Below are 22,209 nucleotides of genomic sequence, written 5' to 3'. Positions count from 1 at the left end.
ATTCCTTCAGAGGACATGAAACTTTGCCTGGGCTAGTTAGAATTAACATGGAGCATGGTAGTTTCTGGCACTGCATACCAAGACAACTAGACACAAGAAAAGTTTTTCCCGAACACCATCACTCTGCTAAACAAATAATTCCCTCACCACTGTCAAACTATTCACTAAGGCTGTGTTACTATTACTACTAGTCTTCTCATCATTCCTGTCACCCATTTCCTCCCACTTATGACTGCTGGACTGTAACTTTGTTGCTTGTACCCTTACAATTTATATTGATTGTTTACTGATTGCTTATTTATATCCTATGACTATCATTAAGTGTTGTACCTTATAATTCTTGACGAATGTATCTTGACTTTTTATGTGCACTAAGAGCATATGCACCAAAGACAAATTCCTTGTGTGTCCAATCACACTTGGTCAATAAAGAATTCAATTCAAGTCAAGTCTAGTCTAGTCTAGTCTAAACAGCCACTTCATCTTGTGGGCTTCAGCTTGACCACACTTTGGTTCTTAGTTCTAACAATTGGTATCAGGTGCAACATCCATAGTTTCTTCTGTTCAGCCTGGGCAAATAGCTGTGTCTTGATATCATCAACCTGTTGATACTTCCCTGTTCTTTTGGCATGCTTTGGGATCCCATTCAGGAGCAGTGAAGTGGTTGATCTCTCCTCCCCCATTTACTAATTGGTACTGTTACTACTCCGGTTTCAAAAATCTTCTTAAAATACAGAACACAGAATATGACAAAGCATTTGAAGTACAGTCTGACTAAAATGGGTAAAACAAAATTTGTATTACTAGAAATCTGTAAATCACACTTCTCTTAATGTCAGTCTTATATTTTAATTGTAGTTTGCAGCCACGTCACATTACTGATTTCATACTCAGGTTGCAATCAACTATTATCCATATTCTTTTTCACAAAGACTAAAGTTAGGTATCCCCAATATAACTTGAGTGTTTGATTTTTGTTTCCTAAATGAAGAATAACAAAATAAAGTTTGAAGGTACCTTGGAGGTCTTCTAGTTCAACTCCCTGCTCAAGCAGGAAACCCTGTACCATTCAGACAAATGATTGTCCAAACTCTCCTTAAAAACCTCCAGTGTTGGAGTACTGAACACCCACATCTTATGGAAGCAAGTCATTCCATTGATTAATTGTTTTAATTGTCAGAAAATTTCTCCTTAGTTCTAGGTTGATTGTCTCCTTGATTTTTTTAATTTTGAGTTTGTTTCTCTTAAGTATAATTCTGTCACTTTCACCCTACTGATTTATTTTATCAGGATCATTTTTAATTTCACATCTGTATTTTAGGTAATCAGATATCCCACCAAATTTTGTGTCATCTGGAATTTGATCCACATTCTCTCTACCTCTACAAGTTATTATTAAAAAATAGTGACGAGTAGAAGACTCAGAATTGAACCGTGTGGAGCTCCAGCCAGTACAATCTCCATATGTTGGAGGTATGTTCAAAATGCAACTTTGGTTACTGTCATATGACAATGTGCTATTACCCCTTTTAAAAAAATATATGCATATTAATTTTTAATTAATTAATATATAATGAATATGAATTGCGTATGAATATATAACACTAATTTAGTCTTTGAAGAATAGTCTCTTGCATTTAACAATAAATTTTAATAAATTTTCAATCAACTTATGTCTTGACCACTCATGTGAAGAAACTAGGCTTTATTCCACTGCACCAAGTGGAAGATCCAACAGGTTCCTAACAAACCTAGCAGACAACTTTGTTTTCCAAAAAGTAGAGAAGGAAACAAGGGGATCAGCCATACTGGACTTAATTCTCACTAACAGAGAGGAAATGATAGAAGGTGTTGAAGTCATAGGAACCCTGGGGGCAAGTGACCATGCAATATTGGAATTCAACATTATCCAAACACAAGTAGTAGAACAAAGTCAAACTAGAGTCTTGGACTTTAAGAAAGCTAATTTCAATAAACTTAGAGAGAGCTTGGGAAAAATTCCATGGATGAGAATCCTCGAGGGGAAAACAACTCAAGAAGCTTGGGAAATTTTGAAAAATGAGATTAGAAAAGCCCAGTCTAACACAATACCAATGAAGAAGAAAAACAACAGCTCCCAAAAGAAACCAGCATGGCTGCATAAACAACTATCTGACAAACTGAAAGACAAAAAAAGTAAGTATAAAAAGTGGAAGGAGGGGGACATAACTAAGGCAGAATATCAGCAAATAGCCCGAGCCTGTAAAGATGAAGTGAGGAAAGCTAAGGCTCACAATGAAGAAAGGCTTGCCACAAAAGTAAAAATTAACAAAAAAAGCTTCTTCCAACATGTTAAAAACAAGAAAAAAATTAAGGAAACAATTGGTCCATTGCTAGGAGAAAGTGGCAAGAAGGTGACAAGCAACAGGGAGAAAGCAGAACTATTTAACTCATGTTTTGCATCTGTCTTTACACAAAGGGATAAAACAGTCCAACCTATCAAAAGCAGCACCACAAAATTAGGAACACAAATTGAAATAGGGAAGAAAATGGTAAGTGAGCACCTGTCTACCCTAGATGAGTTCAAATCACCAGGACCGGATGGATTACACCCCAGAGTTCTGAAGGAACTAGCAGACGAGATCTCAGAACCACTGAATTATATCTTTCAGAGATCCTGGAACACCGGGGAACTACCAGAGGACTGGAAAAGAGCTGATGTGGTTCCCATCTTCAAAAAAGGGAAAAAATTAGATCCAGGAAACTACAGACCTATCAGCCTAACCTCAATACCAGGAAAGATTCTGGAAAAAATAATCAAGCAACGAATTTGCGAACACCTAGAAGCAAACAAAGTAATAGCCAAAAGCCAACATGGATTTGTCAAAAACAGATCATGCCAGACTAATCTTATTGCATTCTTTGATAATGTGACAAAATTAGTGGACCAGAGGAATGCCGTTGATATAGTTTACTTGGACTTCAGTAAGGCTTTTGATAAGGTAGACCATAACCTACTACTAGATAAAGTAGAAGAATGTGGGTTAGACAGCATCACCACCAGATGGATTGGTAACTGGCTGACCAACCGCACTCAACGTGTAGTTCTCAATGGAACTGCATCTACATGGAGGGAAGTATGCAGTGGAGTACCCCAAGGCTCTGTTTTAGGCCCAGTACTCTTCAACATCTTCATCAATGATTTGGATGAGGGAATAAATGGGGAACTCATCAAATTTGCAGATGATACCAAGCTGGCAGGAATAGCCAACACTCCAGAAGATAGGCTTAAGATACAGAAGGATCTTGACAAACTTGAACATTGGGCACTATCTAATAAAATGAAATTCAATGGTGAAAAGAGTAAGGTTCTACATTTAGGCAACAAAAACGGAATGCACAGGTACAGTATAGGTGATACCTTACTCAGTAGTAGTAACTGTGAAAGGGATCTTGGAGTCCTAGTGGACAACCATTTAAATATGAGCCAGCAGTGTGCAGCAGCTGCCAAAAAAGCCAACACAGTTCTAGGCTGCATCAACAGAGGGATAGAATCAAGATCACGTGAAGTGTTAATACCACTTTATAATGCCTTGGTAAGGCCACACTTGGAATACTGCATTCAGTTCTGGTCGCCACGATGTAAAAAAGATGTGGAGACTCTAGAAAGAGTGCAGAGAAGAGCAACAAAGATGATTAGGGGACTGGAGACTAAAACATATGAAGAACGGTTGCAGGAACTGGGTATGTTTAGCTTAAGAGAAAGAAGGACTAGGGGAGACATGATAGCATTATTCCAATATCTCAGAGGTTGCCACAAAGAAGAGGGAGTCAAACTATTCTCCAAAGCACCTGAGGGTAGAACAAGAAGCAATGGGTGGAAACTAATCAAGGAGAGAAGCAACTTAGAACTGAGGAGAAATTTCCTGACAGTGAGAACAATTAATCAGTGGAACAGCTTGCCTCCAGAAGTTGTGAATGCCCCAACACTGGAAGTCTTTAAGAAGATGTTGGATAGCTATTTGTCTGAAACGGTATAGGGTTTCCTGCCTAGGCAGGGGGTTGGACTAGAAGACCTCCAAGGTCCCTTCCAACTCTACTATTGTATTGTATTGTATTGTATTGTATTGTATTAACTAGCCTTGCCCTTAGTTCTTATTTATTAGCCACATATCCCCATTAGGTGCACAGATTTTTACTGTGCAAGAACATTCTATTCTTCTAACTTGTATTCTTCACTATTGGATGGAATTTGGAAGCACAGCATTATTGCCTTTCTTGTGAAATAAACCCTCAAGGAAGAGCTTTTATTCCTATTGGTGGACATTAATACATCCCCCCTATTCTATTAACTAACAGTATTGGTGACTTAATATGTTACTTCTAAGACTGATGTGGAAATTCTGAACATGTATCCAAAGTCAATGTTAGAATAGGGATGGGTAAAGAGTGGATAAGAGATCATCATTATTTTCTGGATAATTGAACCTATGAAAATTCAGGCATAGTTTTTAGTACATTTTCAATTCTGATATTTAATGTTCCAAACCAGGCATGTCCAATCTTAACAACTTTAATATTTGTGGAATTCAATTCCCAGAATTTCCCAGCCAACATTGGAATAAGTCCACAAGTCTTAAAGTTGCTAAGGTTGGACATCCATATTCTAAACTGTTTAAAATCAGGTTTCGTGAACTAATACATACAAACAAGGTTTAGACTTCAGGACACCTCTTGCTGCCCCCAAACAAGGGCCATCAGAATAGTAGGTACAAAACAGAGTCATTTTTAATAGTAACTCTGCTTATGGTTTCTTGTAAAAAGTAAGACATGGTCAAGAGCTGCCTTTAAATTGAATCATTAAAGCTTTTGTATTTTGGTTTTTGCTTTGTTGGGGTGTTATTTGCTGGGCTTTAAATTGTTGTTGTTTTCAGTTTGGAGTCTTAATTCAGTTTGTGTTCTATCTGTAATGTTTCTATTTGTGAATTTCATTTTTCTAAAGTGCTGTGAGCAGACTTTGGAGCCTTTGATGTTTGTAAGATTAAAAAAAAGTGTTTCTAAAAAGGTGCTTTTCAATTTCAGCCTGAAATGGCATTGCCCATCTGCCCTGGGGATTTTGCCATTTCCATCAGCTGGCTGTATCACATCTAAGTCATATTATTGTTGCAGATTTGTAATAAATTAGCCGAAATTCTTACTCTATAAATATGAATTGACATGTTGTGTGTTTATTATCTTGTTGCTCAGTAACCTAAAATATCTTCTGAACAGCATTATTTCCTAAGCACTTTTATCTTTTTATTATAGAGCCAAATTTTCACTCTCACAGAGGCTGACATACCTTCTTCTACTTACTTTGCTCTTGAATATGGGAATCGTGTCAAAAATATTTTCTTCTGCTATATAATTTGCAGGCGGATTCTGCCAAAATGTCTGGCTTTAATCTCTAGAAGGAGACATCAGGGTAGGCCAGGGCAAATAACATGAATTTCCTCCTTTAGACTAGTTCTGGCATAAACAACCATTTGACAGGTGATTACTTTGGGCTCTTTGCACCTGATTGTTAACAGCATCAGTGAAGGCTTATTATCTCAATCCTTTTTTCATTTTGCTCTATCTAGTGTAATTTTTCTACTACGGCTTTTTTTACAGTGTACTTTAAACTTAAAAGACCTATAGAAGATCAGGTGAAGTTTCTCTCTGTAAAATTAAAGCTTGTCTAAAGAATTTTACAATATAACTATAGGAATTGCACTAGTGCATATGTGTATTATTAGCTAGAATATATTCATTTATCTATTGGGTACATTTATATGGCCACCTGTCTTTTTTTTCTGAAAATTGAGTTTATATTCAGGATTCTCAGATTTTCAGGAGGGAAAAAAATCACAATCAAAAATCTCAAATGAAAAATAACTTTCCATAACATCTACTGTCAGCTGTTGAGCATTTAGAGTAGGGAAGTCAAACTGGTGGCCCCAGGCCACACCCACCCCAGCTCTGCAAATGGGGAAGACATCATGAATCATGACAGTAACATGACACGGCGAGTTTGACACCCATGATTTAGAGAGTATAGAACAAATATTGACTCAAAAACAATATTGTACTGTATTTTCTAGCCTATTATCTTTCTCCTGTGTTAGATTTCAACTCCCAGCCAGTGTTTCATATGGCGATGTTATGCACATAAACTGCTCCTGTGCAGTCTAATTACATTCATGATATATTACTGGAACATCACACAGAGATGACTAAGAATAGTCCTGCCGATCATCCCTTTATAATCCAGCATAATGCTTCTCGCAGTGGGCAGTCAAATGCCTCTGATGTGCTCAGAAACAGAAATACCTTTATGTGTATGTGTATGTGTATGTGTATGTGTATATATGCATATTCCTCGACTTACAACAGTTCATTTAGTGACTGTTCAAAGTTACAATGGCACTGAAAAAAGTGCCATTTTTCACAGTTACAACATCTGTAGCATCCCTATGATCATGTGATCAAAATTCAGATGCTTGGCAACTGGTTCATACGTATAACCTTGCGTCCCAAGGTCATGTGGTCACCTTTTGCAACTTTTTGACAAGCAAAGTGAGTGGAGAACCCAGATTCACTTTTAACTACCGGATTGCTAATTTATCAACTGCAATGATTCACTTAACAAGTATGCCAAGAAAGGTCATAAAATAGAGCAACAGAACTTAACAACAGAAGTACTGGAAGTTGAGGAGTGAGTGTATGTGTGTGTGTTTATAGGTGTGCCTGCACACACTCACGCATAGCATTGCTCCTCTGTAACTGATATTTTGAATCATGCTTATTCCACAAATCTTTGAAGTATTATGACTTGCTCTCAAAAATGGATTCTATATCTTTTAAAATAATGCAAGTTAGTAATCAATACCACAATTTTGTAGGTTCAAATATTACAGGATTCACAGATTTTGTTAAGAAATTCTTCCTTGTATGTGTTCTGGATTTCTTTCCAATAGGTTTTATTGAGTTTTGTTCCTTGAGTTTTGAGAAGGTGCATTTATTCAGTTGAACCTAATTATTAGATGTTTCCAATTTTGGACTGTTTACTTTTCTTTTAGCTGAAGATATAAATTTACAGTATAGTTTTCCTTATTCCAAGAAATATTTTTCAACTGGGGCAAATTTCTTCATGTCTCATGGATGGTATCTATTTTAAATTGCAGTTTTCCATAATCATCTCTGTAGGCTCTTAATTCTGTTCCATCATAATAAACTCTGTTCTTTAGCTTTCATTTTTTCAAGGTTTGCAACATTCTTTTCTCATCCCCTCATTTCACCCATAGCATGTCACTTTTGATTAAGAAGTCATAAAGCCGGTTTTCCCAGCTTCTAAAGGGTAAAAGTCAAAAATCAATAATCTGCTGGTCCTCCCTGAGCGCAGTAGCAGTCAGAGGTAAATGAATGATTAAACATGATTAATAACGGTGTAATGGAAGACGCAAAGTAGGGGAAAGTGCTCACTTTAGCCTAAACTCTGAGATTTATTGCTGAGTCCTACAAATAATGGAATCATCAATCTTCCAAGGACTAAAAAAGGCATCCACTATAGTAACTTTCAAAAGCATTGAAAGAAATCTTACCACCTTATCCTTAATAGTTGTCATTATCTATTGAAAAGGTATTAATTTGCTGTGAAAAGAGGATGTTCATATACTAACATTATTTTTCATAAGTAACAGCTAGCTTTAGTTAAATTCACTGCTGTTCTAAGTGCTTGTGTCTTACGACAAAAGTTTGATTTCAAAAAAGTGGGATACAAACAATCCATGAGCTGACATACATACATTAATGTAATATAATTAATGTAATGTTTTGTACTGTTATGTCATGTCATGTCATGTCATGTTATGTTACTAGCTGTACCCGGCCACGTGTTGCTGTGGCCCAGTGGAATGGAAAAGAAAGAAAAGAGAAAGCGCAAGTTTCTAATATGTTTAATTTCACAATGCTTGTGGGTATACAATATTCTTGGTTGTTCCATTGTGTGTGTAGATATAGAGATTGTCTGGTTTTCCGACTCTAGAACACACAACATATAATTGTCCATGTGAGAAACAATCCGTGTCTAGATCTAAACCGCACAATTCTAAAGATTGGCCCTGAGCTTTATTGATGGTGATTGCAAACGTCAATCGAATTGGGAATTGCAATCTCTTAAATTGAAATGGCATATCCGTTGGAACCATAGGAATGTGAGGAATGAGGACATCTTCATCTTTGAAAGGTCCTGTCAAGATTGTTGCTTCTACAACGTTGGTTATTAATTTTTTTACTGTAAGCCGCGTGCCATTGCAAAGCTTTGGCTGGTTGATATTTCGCAGCATGATAATTGGCACGCCAATTTTCAATTGCAGTACGTGCGGTGGCATCCCTGGCAGATAGAGCAAATTCAAAAATTGTGTTGGATAATTAACCGCTTCATCTGCTTCCACAACAGTGTCGACGGACTTGTATGTGACTGCCTCACTTTGAATGTTAGACTGAATAATATTGTTAAGTTCGTAGACGTCTTTGTTTTTGGCCACAAGAATAGCTCGTTCACTCAGCCAGTCGTGATTCTTATAATTGGTTTGAATATGGGGAAATACTTTTTCAGCAATTCTTTTGACGTCACTAAATTGCAGAAGTTATGAGGCAATGAAATTCATCCTGAGGTCAGATCAACTGGCACTTTTCTGTTCCCAATTTCCAGCAATTGATGTGAGAATATCTCAGCTGATCAATCGTTTTGCAGCTGGACATGCATATTTGTAGTTAATTTTAATGTCTTTACGTGTTGCCACAAAGTATAGTATTTCAGGCAAGCATTTATTTCCTCCGCTGGTGTCAATCAAGGAATTACAGATAATGTTGTCTGAAATCTCCTGCAAGCAATTCCCAAATGGTCTGATGTTTCCTCGCAATTCTGCGAGGCATTATTTGGATGAAGTAAAGCATAACGATTGCACTGAAAAAGAAAGAAAGTTATAACAAAAAATATATATAAAATTGCAAAACATTAAAAAAGCAAAAACATGAATTGAAAAACAAAGGAAAAACATGGTAAATGACACAGCTGAATTCCAACACAATGTCACACGAAATAATTAAATGAAAATGAATATTAATGGAAATGTATGAAAAATCAATATAACAATGCAATCAGAAACATTGAAATGGAATCGTGAAATATTTAGTATAGCGTGTGCTGCTTTTGCAGATGGCGCTGGTTTTCAAAAAAGCATATTTTTACAAAAAGCATGTTTTTACCTGTCACAGGTGTGACATCTATATAATGTACATATATAAAAACATGCGCGTACTCGAATGCAACATTGCATCAAAATTTCAAAGCAATTGGTGAAGAACTTTCAGAGATTTGAGATTTTGAACAAACAAACATTACATTTTATTTGCAGTATATAGATATTCTATTCTATTCTATTATTCTATTCTATTCTATTACATTTATTACATTTATTACATTAATTATATTATATTATATTTATTATATTATATTAATAATATAATAATATAATCTATAAAATATATTAACTCATGTAAAATCAGTTCTCAATAAATTTAGTTTGGAATGAGAAAATGACATATAAATAATGATATGCAAAAATAATATTTGGAAGAAAGAATAATTATCAATTGAATTGTTTGACACTCATCAAAGAAAATTATCCACACTTAATTTAAAATACTCTAGTTTTGTAGCTTGACTCTAAGCCAGGTTAAGGTTCTGGCTGTTCTGAAACTTTCAGTACAGGTAGCCCTCAATGTACGATCATAACCAAGCCCAAAATTTATGTTGCTAAGTGAGACAGTTGTTAAGTGAATTTTCCTCATTTTATGATCATTCTTGTCACAGTTGTTAAGTGAATCACTGCAGTTGTTAAGTTAGCAACATGGTTGTTGAGTGAATCTGACTTCCCCATTGACTTTGCTTGTCAGAAGGCAACAAAAGGTGATCGTATGACCCCCAGGACACTGCAACCATCATAAATATGACCCAGTTGCCAAGTGTCCTAATTGTGATCATGTGACCATGAGGATGCTGCAATGGCTGTAAGTATGAAAAACATCCATAAAACTTTTTTCAGTGCTGTTGTGACTTCAAACAGTCACTAAATGAACTGTTCTATGTCGAGGACTACCTGTAACAGGTTTTTTTTTTTCAATTATACATTGCTTTCCCAGGCTGTAAAGAAGATGCTGTTAATGTCCTTTCTCAGTGCTGTAAAACTATAAAGGTCTAGATCACTGTGTCAAACTCACTGTGTACATTACCTCACGTGATGTATTCCAATGTTTTTTCCCTTCGCGGAGCTCGGGGTGTGTGGCCTGTGTGTGACGCATCTGGCCTACGGGCCACCAGTTTGACACCCCTGGTCTAGATGGATGTGATTTGGTTGTCTACTAAGAAGGAATTGCTGCTTGTCCTTCAGGACTCTCTCTGTTTCCACCTGGATTGCTTCTTCACAAACAAGCGCTACAAAGGTCACAATTTGTGGTTCTCCTTGATTACTCGTTGAGCTAGATCAACAGGTACAAACCATGGCTGTAAAGTGGGGGGAAAACAGGGGGACCTGGCTGAACTATACCCCCAGCACTTTACATAGAGCTGCCCTTAAAAGACTACTTGAACACTGCAACTGGTCCAGAACACAATAGTTTGTGTGTGCTTACTGGCTCTCATCAGTGCACACATATAACATACATTCTGAAGGTCTTGCACTAGTTACTGTTTGGTTTCCATGTATTATTTAAGATGCTGGTATTGACCTATAAAATCTTTTATGGCTTGACATCTGGGTAACTACAAGGCCACCTGCTCCAACTAGTATTGGTCAGAAGTATTAGAAAGAAAGAAACTACTTATCCTACTTTTTCAAGAGTTTCAGATGCTAAGGCTAAAATGTTATCCCACCCCCACCCCCCATGCCAATGCTCTATGAAATTTCTATTGAATTCCATAAAATATCCCTATGAATTCCTCTTGGAATAGATATCATAGCCTGTTTGACTGCCCTGTTTGCACTCTCTTAACAGGATGGGATACTATGATTTAGAACATAACATAGAAATTGTTTTATTTTTAACACATCATGAATACAAGGTATGGAAGACTGGTGAGAGGGAGAGGTTCATTTAAATTAGCAGTTTTTTCACAACTGAAGCAGTACCACATGGCTCTCCATATCTCCCATCTCTACACAATAATGATGTCCAATATCTAAAATTACCTAGTTCCAACACAGAGTAAATTTATGTGAACAGATGTTTAAAATAAGGAATAAGGAATAGATATCACACCTGTTGGAAGACAAAACTATATAACTTTTTTTGTTGGTACATAAAGCAAAGACTATAATGAAATATTAGCTTAACATCTGATAAATGAAAAATTCACTTAATGATAGAAATTCTGCTTATTGGTACTACATATTTAATTCTTTGGCTGATCACTTATAAAGGAATCTTAAAAACTGAGAGTTAATTAAAAGGGGGGAGGTTGCCATTTAAAGGACAGTGTCAAGAAGTAAAGAAGACATGAAACTATGTTTTTGTTTTCTCTCCGTGTGTGTATGCACGCATGTGTGCATATATGTAGAGGCAGAAAGCGCAACGAAGGTCTCAATTTCTTCTGATCTTAAGTAATAAAAATAGTTTGTTCGTTCATTCATTCACTCATTCATCATTCATTGTATGCCTGCCATGATCAAGGAAGCTCTTGGTGGCTTATAATACAGTACATCACTGAACAGTATAATAAAATTCACACAGTATACTAAACAAAAATTATAGATAAAAATCATAAATAAAAATCAAAGCAATGTTATAAAATACTGATAATGCACAGATAAAAATTAATGAATTATAAGTAGTCAGTCATTAACTTATAAATAATTACAGAAAAATAATAAAATTAATGGTAATATTTCATATCAAAAGCACTAATAATTCCATTTATAAATGCCAACAATGTGGAAATGGGTAAATTTCCATGAGGAAGTATGGGAGAGAAGAAGGGAGGGAGGGAAGGAAGGAAAGAAGGCAGGCAGGCAGGCAGGCAGGCAGGCAGGCAGGAAGGAAGGAAGGAAGGAAGGAAGACGAATGATAGGAATTTTCCAAAAAATCGTTATCAAGAAGATTTTTTGGCTTTCTGGGTTTTAGATCCTATAATGGCTGCAATGTTGATGTCAGGGAAGGGAAGTGGCAATGATCTTGAGAGTCATCTTAGTTGCGTTTGCTGTGCTGTAGTGCTAATGAGCTGTTAATGCCAGTGGGTGAAATTGGCTCTATGGACATATGAATACCAATACTTCGAAGCCTTTTCTATATTCTTAGGCTTCCTTGCTGGGCTGGTGATAGGAATGTCTCTTTCCCTCCACTGTTGGTGCTAGGGAATTTCAGTCTTCCTGTCCTGGATTTGTGGTTTGGAACAGCTTAGGAATTCCTGTCTTTGATAACTGTGGACCAGTCACAAGTAATATTGAATCTACACAGATATGTTAGGTATTGTCTTTGTCTCAGAGCAGTTGTTATGTAATCTGTTAATTAAAGACATCGTTCTGGGTGCTTTGCCATAATCAGGTCATTTTCTGGTCCATATGATTTTTTTTTCACCACCCAAGACCTCTGCAGGATGGGTGGACTGATTAAGATAATTGTGCCAGGACAGCAGCTGTGTTGAACAATTTGGCAAGCGAGGAGGTGATCAGAGTACTTGACAAGTTTGCTCCTGTGTAACCTTGGCCAATCTTGGCGTGCTTCTTAGGTTACTGAGATGATACAACAAAACTAAGACCTGGAATACTGGTGGATGAAGGTGAAAAATAAACTTGACTAATTGTTAGGTAAGAGAAGGAATATGTTTGAGCCTGTCAATAAGGACAGCAAACTTTCAGTATTTCTCCATTTATGAGGGAGTTATCTTCCAGCATTCTTGTTTAAGATAACCCATTCATTTATGGGAGGAATGAACAGAAAGATGCCAGCAGAATGCTATGATACATCATTGCTGATAAAGTCAAATTGATTGGAGTCTTACCTCTTCACAGGTCAGATTTGAAGTGGTTACTGTTTTGTACTGTGGAATGGACTTATTTCAACTTGTGAACTCTCATAAAATGGGTAAGGTGCTATCTAATGTGATGTCCATTATTAATGACTTAGATCCATGTCCTTCCTGGCTAACGTGGGCTGACGTGGGGGACTAAACAGCTGGATCAGAAAAGTAGTCAATGATCTTTTTGGAAGAGGAGAGTTATACCAGAATTCTTTGATGAAGTGGCAGTATATCTTATCAAGAATCCTTTTTGGGTCTACCAATAATGAAACTTTACTATTTTATCTTATACCTTCCTTTTTTGGGAAGGTTTTTAAGAAGGTTGTGGAATTTCAGTTCCGAAGTGCCCTAATGGATTATCTGGATCCCTTTCAGTTAGGGTTTAGGCCTGGGCCTCAGATGAAAATGACACAGTTGCTCAACCTTTGTTGAGACTTCTCAATGGAAGTTGTCTTTAACTTCTCAGTGGTATTGACCATGAGGAGCATTTACTGTGGTGTTGCTCTTTCTTAGAAGGCCGATATATCTTTGGACCAGGGATTACAATTGTGGGATGAGGTACTCAGTAATCACCAGCAAGTGGACATTCATTGGTTGACAATTGTCTATATTGAAAGGGCAAAACCTGATTGGCTGATGGTTCTCTGAGAGTTCTATAACCTTGGAAATATGTACGTATTCCTATGTTCATAGCATTCTGATGCCCAATTGGTCTGAAAATAGGTATAGCCATCTGACTATATCTCAGTTGTTTTAAACTAAATTCAGAAGGGCTGAATCCTATCATCATATTAAATCCCTGCAATGTAGTTGTTTCATTGACAAGTAGTACTGCTGAAAAAAAAAGAACAAATTAGTTTCTTGCAGTAATGTTCCTATAAATGCATTGTGACACAATACTAAAGAACAATAATATTGATGCTGTCACAGACTGTGCTATGGAAATGCATGCCTTTTAGCTAAAATCTTCTGGCTCGATGTTAACTACGAACCATCTGTTGTTACTAGCTAGTTTCCATGCTGTTCCGACATTTTCTTTTTTCTTTAAAATCCATTAAGACCACGTCTCTTTAATTTTTTACATACCTCATAGTTTAAAATGGAAAATTTCACATGCATATTTTATAACAAAATGCTTTGTCACAAAAAAATTGCTCTTAATTTTTTTTTAATCTTACCATTCTTTATTTTCCTAACAACTTAAACTACTTAGAGCTCTCTCCTTCATTTATAAGATGATAAGAGTGGATGCTTCTTCCAGAGTCTAGAAAAAAGTCCATTATTTATTTGCATGTATATATTTAAGTTATGCACATTTGAATAGCCCACCGAGAAGCATTAACACTTGAGCGAAAGAAAACTGGTTAGTCAGGTGGTAATATAGCATAACTACAGCGTGTATTTTTAAAAAGCATTAAGAAGTAAGTGCTTTCCTTCTCCCTGGAGCCAGAATGTACAAGAATTTTGAGAACATGCCAAACTGTGTTTTCATATTCTTGTTATGCATCATTTACTGAACCACTCGTGAAGCTGCTTCCTCAAATAATCCCAGCTACCAGGAATTACCTTTTACAGTGGATATTTCTTTTTCCTTTCTTCTCTTTTCTTAAAAATATCTGCTGCGTAAGAAGGGGGGGACGTGCCCAATTAACTCTCACGCCAACTTCTTTTCTTTTCTCTATCGCAGTACTAGAGCCGTGTGCCTGTGCCCCTCTCTGGGGGCACAGGCGCACGTGCAATCGTCAGCTGCTCTTCTGGTTGCACGGCTGGTCTTCGCAGGTGCTGGAGTGCCAGAAAACGGCTGAAAAATGCCCCAAAACCAGCCAAAAAACCAGACCGTTTTCCAGGCCAAAAACAGCTTGAAAATTGCCAAAAAACTGGCTAAAAACAGGCATGCATGTACCAACCAGCTTATCTTCAGGTTTCTTGTGCTCCGGTGCCTGCGAAGACCAGCTGGCCAGTGCTCACATGCACACACGCGCATGCATGCACGTTCCTGTTTGGACACATGGTGCTGAAAAAGTTCGCCATCACTGTACTAGAGGAAGCATCAGGATCTTGAGGCAACACATTAAGAAAGACTTCTATATTATGTAAATTTACAAAAGACCTCTAACCTCTTTATTACAAAATACTGTGGCAGTTCTTAAGAACCCCTCATTAGATGTTATAGTAAACCTATGAATTTTGAATTTCAACTTTGGCATGGATTGGGGGGAAGTATAGCAGAGGTGGGTTTCAAATCCCGGTGCTACCGGTTCACTTGTGCATGCACTCACTCGTACATGCACTCGTGCATGCGACGCTTCTGCCCATGCACAGAAGCATCCAGGCAGGTGGGCAGAGCCTCCTGCTGCCACCACTCCCTGTTCGGCTGATCCAGGCTGAACTGGGAGAAACTCACCTCTGGGATATAGTCCTTATGTAAACAGCATGATGGAGGCTTGTGTTCAACCAGGCACCACCTCTGTATGTAATGAGATCAATTAGCATGTCGGTAGTCTGCTCCTTGATTCTAACTATGATCATGACACATATATAGCTTGAACACTGATTATGTCAAAAAATGTTCAGAGATGTAGTACTTTATATAGAAAGAAAAGATAGATGCTTAGGTAGCTGTAAGTGTTGATAAATGCAATATTATCTTGGCTCCTTTTCACATTTTTCTTGAAAGAATTATGGTAATAATAATGATTAGCTTGAATTCTGATCCAGTGAGGATTTCACCCTTTTAATTCATACTGTATATCACTTTTAAAAAAAACTTCTAAAGGCTTAAATAATTAAAGAAAAAATCATTTTAAAGCATGGCATTTGACTGTCCTGCTAAACTACCAGATGTCATGAAATAAATAAATCATTAAAGCTCTCTGATACTTCATAGGAAAGCACATGTTTTGATGGACAGGCCATGCATGAGTCAGTTCAATTAGGATAGCTGTAAGCTATCTTTGGCTTGACAGTGGCGTATAAAAATTCAACCTTGGTACGGAATGAAATTTACAGAAATGAACAATTGGGATTTTTTTTCCAAAGGCTGTTTGATGTGGGCTATCCCTTGCTCACACAACAGGTACTTGAGCTGGGGAGGGTATTGAGAGTGAGACCTGCATAAGACTAAGTATTTTAATCCCATTGATTATTATTTATATTGCAAAGTAATATAAGTGGAAGGGCATTGCTTTCAACACCTGAGACACAGCCAAATATAAACGTATTAATCTAGTTCAGTGTGTATACATGTATGGATATATGTTATATACAGTATACTAATAGATTCATACCCTGCCTTTCAGTTAGGAGATCAAAGGAATGTGTCTTCTTCCTATTTTTCCTTACAACAACAGCCCAGTGACATAGTTGGGCTGAGAGGGAGGGGGGAGAGAGAGAGGGAGAGGGAGAGAGATTGACTTAGTGAATCTCTGTGTCTGAGGGAAGTCTAACAGCTCGGTCTCCTCTGTGCACATACACAAATCAATGATTCAACACATAAATCAGTGATAATTAGAATCAATGCAGCATATTATGGTGTAACATATTTGTGTTTTGTTATATTTATCAAATATATTTCCTGGAAGCATCTGAAACATCATTCTTCAATCTCTGTACAGCAAATATCTCACTCCGTGATAATTCTAATTTATTTCTCTGATTGACAAGCCCAAATAAACAAAATTACAGACTATGTTGCCTTTACAATTAGCTTTGTACAAAATCTCAGCAAATTCAGTTCTGCTCGTCCTGGATGAATTCTGATTCCTACTGAGAGAGAGAGAAAATAAAAAAATAACACTAACTAGCAAACTCACCTGCAAGCTTTTCTAGACACCTGATTTTGCTTATCAAGAAGCTGGTGAGATAAGCTCAGTTTCAGTACTCCGGCAAATTAAATACATTGTCCTCAACTTAAACCATTCATTTAGTGAACATTTGAAGTTATAACTCTGAAAAAAGTGACATGATCATTTTTCTCACACTGCAGCATCCCCATGGTCACGTGATCAAATTCGGATCATTGACAACTGGTTCATATTTATGACGGTTGCATTGTCCCGGAGTCATGTGCTTCCTATGATCAGCACCAGGGGGAAATTGATATAAATACAGACAATCCTCATTTAGGAACTGCCTCAGATAGCAACCATTTGCAGCTATAATGGTGATGAAAAAGTAACTTGGTGGTCTGGGTTCATATTTACAACCTTTGAAGCAAAGGAGAGTTGAGTAAGATTGTCATCACTGTCTCAGTTTCACTTAGGGACCACTTCAGTTGCTGGTTATAACTAACCAAAAACTAAACAAGAACTGCCTGTAGATAATTTGATTGACCAGACAATTCCAGTGCCTAAAAATTCCAAATTACTTTAAATCTCTAGATTTCTGTGACCGACCTGGTTACCGTGTTTCTTGATATTTGTTCTACAAACCCGTAAAATACTGTAGTTTAGCCTATACATCTTGGATCAGTTATTCTCTTGCTTAACACAGTTCTAAATTCAGTCACCAAAAGATGGAACAAGAAGTATTGAACTGTATCGTATAAAACCTTCCCCATTTCTAATCAAGATTTGGAGAGTATTTTCCTTTCACAAATCAATACACTACACATGAAATACAGCATACTTGAAAGCATGTACATGTGATTGATCTCCATATGAGATTTTCCAAGGTTGCTTTTTTTTAAAAAAAAAAAAAAGAAAACCCTGTAAAGCTATGGTAATCTACCTCTTACTGTGTTTCCCCGAAAATATGACCTGTCCTGAAACTAAAGCCTTGCCACATTTTTCGCGTGGGCAAAAATATAAGCCCACCCCCGAAAATAACCCCCCTGGACAAACCCCCCCTCCAGCCAGGCAGAGCACCGCTCACCGACATAGCAGTATTCTGAAGGCGCCAAGCCACAGGAGCCGGGGGGGGAGAAAGGTGCTCACATTGCTTGGCGCCTTCGGGATACCACTAGGTTGGGCACCGCTCACCGACATAGCAGTATCCTGAAGGTGCCAAGCCACAGGAGCCGGGGGGAGAAAGGCGCTCACATTGCTTGGCACCTTCGGGATACCACTAGGTTGGGCACCGCTCACCGACATAGCAGTATCCTGAAGGCGCCAAGCCACAGGAGCCGGGGGGGGAGAAAGGCGCTCACATTGCTTGGCGCCTTCGGGATACCACTAGGTTGGGCACCGCTCACCGACATAGCAGTATCCTGAAGGCGCCAAGCCACAGGAGCCGGGGGGAGAAAGGCGCTCACATTGCTTGGCGCCTTTGGGATGTCACTAGGTTGGGACAGCCACCCGGCAACCCCAAAACAATAAGTCCTCCCAAGGCCATATTTTGTAAGTAAAAAGAAAATAAGGCCCTGTCGTATTTTTGGGGAAACACGGTATATATCAATGAGGTAAATATAACAGATCGCAGTCTCTCTAAAGTCAGTGACAAGCATGTATATGGATAAGCTAGAATGAATACGAAGCTTTGAAAATATTTCAAAGTGAAAACTCATTTGGTGCTATTCATAATTCAAATGGTTCTTTTCATTACGGTAGTTAAATAAGTAATAGAGTTTAGCAGCTATTATAAGTTACTGGTTTCCACACATCCTTTATGGTTATACTTTTTATGCTAATATTGGTCATTTGCATTCCTGGATGATTCTATTGTGTCTGCTGTAGCTGACTTGGTTTGCTTTTGGGAAGCATAAGTTTTATACGGCATTGGACCACTCACACACGTGCACAAACTTTTTAACATTTATTAAGCTTGCTACAACATATTTCTTTTGAAATTCAAAATGGGCCTGTAGATGCTATATTTCATTCTGACAGTGCAGAATGGGGCGACATTTGTTTACAAAAAACTGTGGCGCAGTGCAAATGTCAGATAACTTTCTAAAGCCTACCCTTCTCCTCCCTTCAATAAGCCCTGATGTTTGCCACATGTGTTGTAATGCAAATCGGCTTTAAAATAAATGAGTTGCTTAATATTCCAGGTAGGTTCCTTTGTTAGTCTTTTGCGGCAATCACACCAAAGAATCTTGTAATCTATTAAATACTAAAAGGTTGATTATATTATTAAGTGTCTACAGACTGGTATCCATTTCATCGTCTGACACTTTAATTTTATAGACATAAGATTATAACTTGTGAAAAGAATAACTGATCCTTTGAAAAAAAGATTAATTGGACTGAGACTTGAGTAGGAGTTGCATCAGTTGTATCCTACTGGTACTTACAAAAGTAAATGGAACTTGGTCATGTCAGTTGAACTATTCTGCGCCCAGAAAAATACAGGTAGTCCTTGACTTATGATCACAATTGAGACCAAAATGTCTATTGCTAAGTGAGTCAGTTGTTAAGTGACTTTTGCTCCATTTGATGACCTTTTCTCACCCAGTTGTTAAGTGAACCACTGCAGTTATTAAGTTGGTGACACAGTTGTTAAGTGAATATGGCTTCCCTATTGATTTTGCATGTCAGAAGTCACAAAAAGATGATACCATGACTCCGGGACACTGCAACTGTCATAAATATGAGTCAGTTGCCGAGCATCTGAAGTTTGATTATCTGACCATGAAGATGCTGCAGTGGTTGTAAGTGTGAAAAATGTTCATAGGTCATTTTTTTTCAGTGCCATTGTAACTTTGAATAGTATTAAATAAACTGTTGTAAGTCGAGGACTACCTGTATAGGCTGTTGGTCAACAGCACAGGTGACAGTACTTAACTGATCTTGGTTAACCCCAAAGGACTCTGAATTGGATCTTGTGAAGACTTGGATATGAGCAATTCCAGGAATGTGTTCTAAACTAGGAAAATAGAAAAGATAACTTGAAAAAAGGCAGTAGCAAGCCACTTCTGTATTGTTAAGAAAAGTATGTGATTGTCCAGATAAACATCAGCTGTCAAAAAGGCATCTTTATTTTTACAAGTAATCCCTGACTTTTGACTGTATTTGAGCCTGAAATTTTGATCATAGGCTGTGACAGTTGTAAAGTATAACACTATGCAACCACACTCAATTTTATGACCTTTTCTGTGGCAGTCATTAACCTAAATAAATGCTGGTTTGCAGCAAAAAAATATAAATTGTGTCAATGTGATTGTGGGACATTGCAAATGGCCATAAATATGGGCCAATGGCCAAGTGTCAAAAATGCAGTCACATGAGAACATCAGAACTTCGTAAGTAGCTTTTGGGGAGTCCATCATAACTGTCATACTGGAACATCAATGGTAACTAAAGAAAGGGAACTAAAGGTCTTGGTATGAATCCGCTGGGTAAATTGATGGGGTATATTGCACTTGGATATTAGCAGCAGAGGTAGAGCAAAAGAAGATTTGGGAACAGAGGAATTGGTATGAAGTTACTACACTGACATAAAGAGATTGGTGTTGGATTCCTGTTTTGAAGTCTTGGTATGTTTTATACCCAACATGTGAATGCAGAAAAACAATCTGCTTTATGTTGCTTATAACTTAAAGAAGCAAGTCATTTTTAAATATAGATTCCAACCTCTCCTCCATCTATTACACAGAAAGAGATGCTGATTTTAGTTATCAGACTGTTCAGTGGAGTCTACTAAAGTGCATTATACGAAGATTAGAACTATTAGTAGTGTTTACATTAGAGTTGCAACATGAATAATAGCAATCACAGTAACTAACAATCATTATACTGATCATAGTCTTGTTTCTTTCCCCACCTTTATGGCTCTTCAGTGGTTGCATGAAATAGGCTAGTTCAGATAAACAGATTAATAACACGATGATATTTCAGTACTTAAAAATAAAATACTAATTATAGCCATAGAACACGCAATCTGCTTTGTGCTAAAATGTTTTGTCTTGCTTTATATTCTTCCTAAAGATAGGCATTTCATTTATATATATATATACATACTTTTTTTCTACTTGTGGAAACAATGGGAAAAGACTCAGGGAAATAATGATTATGAATTAGGGAAAGTGGCTGGTGTTTGAATAATTGACAAAAACTGTTTTGTGTTGTAGAAAGAGCTGTTTCATAAAAAGAAGGAATGGTTGCAAGCAGTAATTTTAAATTCTGAAAATGCACATTTCCATGGCGACCAAAATATCTGTATAAGCAAAACAATTAAAAAGTTAGCTTTTCTAAACTTAAAGTATTATTTTATATTTTACTAATTCAAGTCTAGTCACAAATTAGTAGAATATAAAATAGTAGTTTAAGTTTAGAAAAGCTAACTCTTTAATTGTTTTGCTTATATAGATACTATATGATGGGGCACTTCAATTTGAGCAAGTTGTCCAACAAATTATTTTTTTAGTGGTGCTATCTACTTTGTTTTTCTCTCTATTACTTATTTAGATTTCCTAATTGGGTTTGCCCCTCTCCATTCAGTTAGTGCAGCAGCAATTTGGGTTAGTTGGCAGCAGAAACAAAAAAAAACAACAACAGGAGACTCAAGCTATAGTAGTAAAATTAATCTTTTTAGTTAATGAATGGAAGAGAAGGAAGGAAGAACTGAAAAAATAAAAAAAGGAGATAGAAGAATCCCTTCTCTACCACTGAGTTAACTACAGCACGGTAAGGATGTGTTAGAGTTTGCAGATTAATTGCATTGTTAGAGCAAGGATGCTTCAATGTTTTTGTGGTATCCTGTCTTGGCAGGGGAGCCCAATTTGGGAGCATGGCAGACACCGCTGTGAATTTGAATGTCACAGAACATCCTAAAGAGGTGGGGCTTGCATAGCAACTCTCTGTCTGCCAATTTTAACATGTATCTAGATGCCATGGGTGATGGTAGTGGTTCTGTTGTTGCTGTTTCTGCATTTATATTCTTCTTTTCTTTGGAAAGCTTAAGGCAAGCTTAAGTAGGATTTGAACATCAATCTTCCCGGTCTACTAAGTTCAAAGCCGTTACATTGCACTGCTTTTGTTATCTAATTTTCTTACCTTAGTCACATAATTTTATGAAGAGTCCAGACATCAGTAATCCTATCTGAGAATCCCATTTTGTTGCAGCCATTTCATTTTTCTTTCCATAATGAATCAGTTAAGAAGGAAAAACTAAAACAGTTGCACATGACCTTGTGGTTGGTTGTATGCAGATTCTCTGTTCAGTAGCAGAACTTAAGAGAGAGTGTGTGTGTG

The 22,209-nt window shown here is 37.2% G+C and overlaps 1 protein-coding gene across 1 annotated transcript in view; it reads left to right on the top strand.

Annotated features, from left to right (window-relative positions):
- The first annotated feature begins 1,321 nt into the window (after nucleotides 1-1,321).
- The window catches only part of SULF2 (sulfatase 2), a 182,351-nt gene continuing 161,463 nt past the window's right edge, over nucleotides 1,322-22,209 (top strand). The window contains exon 1 of the mRNA XM_081947016.1: nucleotides 1,322-1,473. The gene's annotated coding sequence lies outside the window, so the exon portion shown is untranslated. The remainder of the gene's footprint in view (nucleotides 1,474-22,209) is intronic.

This window comes from Natrix helvetica (genome assembly GCF_964273705.1).
Source record: "Natrix helvetica genome assembly, chromosome: 3".
NCBI lineage: Eukaryota > Metazoa > Chordata > Lepidosauria > Squamata > Natricidae > Natrix > Natrix helvetica.
Note: the sequence above shows the minus strand (reverse complement) of the source record. Positions and strands in the feature narration are given on the sequence as shown.